This window comes from Orycteropus afer, unplaced genomic scaffold (assembly GCF_000298275.1).
Source record: "Orycteropus afer afer isolate SDZICR_OR568_19922 unplaced genomic scaffold, OryAfe1.0 scaffold00001, whole genome shotgun sequence".
In the NCBI taxonomy this organism is placed as follows: Eukaryota; Metazoa; Chordata; class Mammalia; order Tubulidentata; family Orycteropodidae; genus Orycteropus; species Orycteropus afer.
In genome coordinates this window covers 5,943,988-5,948,198 of record NW_006921588.1, presented here as the reverse complement: position 1 = coordinate 5,948,198, position 4,211 = coordinate 5,943,988, and positions in this window count along the sequence as shown.

Sequence of the window (4,211 nt, the reverse complement as noted above, 5' to 3'; positions counted from 1 at the left end):
TATCTATAAATAGGTAGGTAAGTAGACAGAAGATGGACATAGACAGAGGTCAATATAATGTTGATGACCCAGGACAGAGCAGAACTCCCCCAAAGGGTTTCCAAGGCTGTAAATCTTTACAGAAGCAGACTGCCTCATCTTTCTCCTGTTAATGGGTGGTTAATGGGTTCGAACATGTGACCTTTTGGTTAGCAACCGAGTGTGTTTGCTAGTGCCACCCCCGCCCCCAGAGCTCCTTAATTATATAAACAGGCATTTTAAAAAATCACTAAAAAGCAATGGTCTATAAAGTTTCACCCCCAAGGTGTTCACAGTTGATGTGTCTGAGGATTGAAGGAGTGAGATGGGAAGAGACTCTTCACAATTCTGTACTTTTCCAAAACATTAGTGCACTATAAGTCAGACAACCTTTAAGAGTTGACTTTTGTTTTTTTAAATCATCTTCATCCTGTAACCCAACAATGCAAGCAACACACAGAATAAAGGAATTTTGTGGCAGAATTCTCTTTGATGTTATATGGCAGATACACTAAATGTACAAGTTATTTGACCTTAAATGATCTCCAATAAAGGATGTCTAACAGCTTGACATTTTTTAACCACAGAAATGTGTTTGCCTCGTTCTTTCTTGTTCTCCTGATTGTGCAATTTTTCTACATACACCCCTTCTTCTCCTTCATCTACTAACTTTATTTAATACCATTCTCCTGCTTACCAACCATTCCTTCAGCCAAAAGCTCAAAAAATGGCAGACCACTGGTGGCTCATTGACAACTCATAGATGGACTTTGGCCAGCAAAATATTTTCGAATTAGTGGCCAGCACTTCAGAATTTTGAGATTTCACACAAAATTCTGGACTCCCAACTTCTCTCAAAAAAGTAAAAGATCTGGCTACACAGGGCCCACATTCCTGCATGAAAAAAAAAAAAAAAACCTCACCACCATCAAGTCAATTCCAACTCAGATACCAACCCCTCACTGGGTTTCCAAGGCAGTATCTCTACGGGAGTTGCCCACTCTTCCTTCCATGGAATGGCTGGTGGGTTTGAACTGCCAGCCTTCTGGTTAGTAGTCAAATGCCTTAGGCACTATGCCACAGAGTTCCAACTGGAATTGCATACAGCTACCCCTTTCTCCTGGGTGTATGCTCTCCCACTCTGCATAGCCCAGACCACACCCTATTACCTCCCCAACAGGAGTTCCAGTGCCATCTGCCACTTAGCACAGCTCTTACATTGCTTTTGTGTTTTGATAAATATCTCCAGTTTTTCAAAGGAGGTATGTCGGAAGGAAGGTTGGGCAATCTACTTCTGTAGTGATACCACCTTGAAAACCCAAGGAGGGGTCACCATGAGTCACGTCCGACTCGATGACACATAACAACACATAACAATGAAAGGTAGATCAAACAAGCCATGTTTCATAAAAAAAATGAGTAGGCATATTTATTTGTGAAAATGGAGACTTCCATGTTTAATATGCAAAGGGTATTTATGCTGAAAGAACCAACATGATAACCATAAGCAGCTTGTGTGGAACACAGAAAAGCATGAAATAATGTAATGAACTTGTTTTTAAGTGAAATGCAATTACTTACTAAATGGTATTTTCTTGTATCTAGTTCATTTCATTAATTTGCACTATCTGTAGGTATTACTCTCTAAGTATTTGTGTTTTATACCTCCTATTTAGACAGATGGAAAGAGCTCTGGTGGCTCAGTGATTAAAGTTCTCAGCAGCTGACCAAAAGGTCAGCAGTTTGAAAGACTAGCTGCTCCAAGGAAGAAAGATACAGCAGTCTTCTATATCGATTCTAGCCTTGGAAACCCTGTGGGGCAGTTCTGCTCTGTCATGTGGGGTCACTAAGAGTTGGAATTGACTTGATGGCAATGGGCTTTTGGGTTTCTTTAAAAACACACCCAGATACAGACACACAAGTCACCTACCCCTGCCCTACTTCTATGCTCTGGGGCAGTAAAGAGCAAAGGCTGTCTAGACCAGCAGTGATCCTCCTCATCTTCCTGCTCTGAGCAGTCTGTAAAGATAAGGGCAGCAACTATAAAAATTCCTATTAACTTTCCAACTCCATCTCCTTCCTTTTTCACAGGGCCTCTCTTTTTCTCTCTAGCTACAGTCTGGCAAAATGCCTATGTTGGGAGCTGAGCATATGATTCTCTTCATTTTACTAGCCCACAGTTCTTCAGTTACAGCTGTAAACACTCAGAGCAGAACTCCAACCCCAGCTCAGTCCCTGTGGGAAGGAGCAGAATGACCCATGCAAGCCTGCAGCCAAACATAACAGAGACATCTCCTGTCTGCTCAAAAGTCACAAGCATATCAGTAGCTATAGAGAAATGCCAAAAGTTCACAAGCTCCCAATTTTGGGGAAAATGAGCCTTTAATCAACTGAGTCGTATCTGCTTCCCCAGGACCAATCACGGTGGGGTCATAGATCAAGTCTTCAGTACATGTGACTCTGGAGTATCAGCAGGCCTCCACCCTGCTGCAGAGACTCATTTCCTAGATCCAACCTCTAGAAACACTATCCCAGTAGTCTTGTAGTTCACAAAGTACTTCCATGTGTTTTACTTGATACAATCAGGAAAGCTGTGAAGTACGTAGGGTTGGTTTTATAGTATAATCTCCAATTGACAGAAAACAGAACAAAGAGGTTAAAGCGACTTTTCAATGTCAAATGAGTGATGGGCCTCATGTACACTACACTTTTATCCAGGCCACTAAAATCTAGAAAAGTGAGTAGAGAGATAATCCTAAATATTGTGAGTTATTATGCAACCATAGCTTTAAGAGAAAAAAAAAAACCACATTATCTAAAACAGATATTCTCTAACAAAAGCAATATTAAATGGGGAATAAATTCAGAAAAAAAGAAATCAAGCTTTTTAAAATATTTTTTATAGAAATATTTTACAAAGATTTTACAATATAGCAAATCATTATGTCACACTGTAGGAAGAAGAAAAAGATTAAACCTCAAGGACAAAGAAAGTGCCTCATAGCAACGTATTGCAGTCTCCATGAAAGTGCATAAACAATTAAGGCAAAGTACCACGTAGGTACTGGCATGTTGCAAAATGACTTCTAAAACAGTTTTTAAAAATATGTACAAAAATGTTTTTTTTTTCCTTCATTCTTTTCCAAGACTTTTGAAAGGAATACATTTATGAACATTCTTGCCCTACAACTATGTAAAAATAACTCCTGGGTACAAAACAGTAAAAGTAAAAATGCTCTAAGCAGTTTAAATCAAATGTAAAACCTTTCCAAGTGTGGGCTTTCTTTCTACATTTAATGTGCCAGGCTTAAGATTTACTCCTACTTTTCTAAACTAGAGTAGATCATTAGTGATGGTGGCATGAATTCAATTTAGATCTCCTACTTCTGTGAGACTTCTAGCTTCTAGTTTCTACGGCCAAACTATTAGCATGTGATGTCTGAAAGCTACTGGTATAGCTGAAATTCTTACATACCACTGTGTTATAAATCTACTTTATAGCTTTGCTTCTGCCTGCAGCTTACATACAGTTATGTTATGACGTGCTACATATGCTTACTAAAACATCCTGCCCTCTATGATAAAAATATGAAGGTGCTCCCTTAAGTTAAAGCCATAAGCCCTATTAGAGAAATCTAGTTAAGTATTTAGTTTTTCCACAGACATTTAAATCCATTAAGATAAGTAGGATCAATAAGGATAATACTGATTATCAAACTTTAGTCTTCCCACTTGGAGCAGAATTTATTTGTTTTTATAATATAAATGAAAATAAGATACCAAAGAAGTAAACTGACCTGAACAAGAGTGAGTTTTAGGGAAAACCAGCATATCTGAATTCTAGTGCAGGAGATAAATATCTGCCAAAGAATAATTTAATTCACACAACAAATCACCCTTTTAGGTAAAATATTATCTGTTCATAAGAAATAGGGAGACTTGGTGTTACCATTTTATTTTCCTTATGGAAACTGAGTTTTTCTTTTTCCTATTATTTTTTTCCTTCTCTAAATGTAAGGGAAATTAACCAATTCATTTCTGCTGTCTTAAATTTCTTAAACAGCAATTAGCCCTCAAGGCATAGCTGTGGTAAAAACTAGAAACACCCAACAATTCACAGGACCTTTAAAGTATAAAATAAGCACTTGTGCAGTATATAATCTAGTAACAGGGATAGCAACAGTTAAACCGTC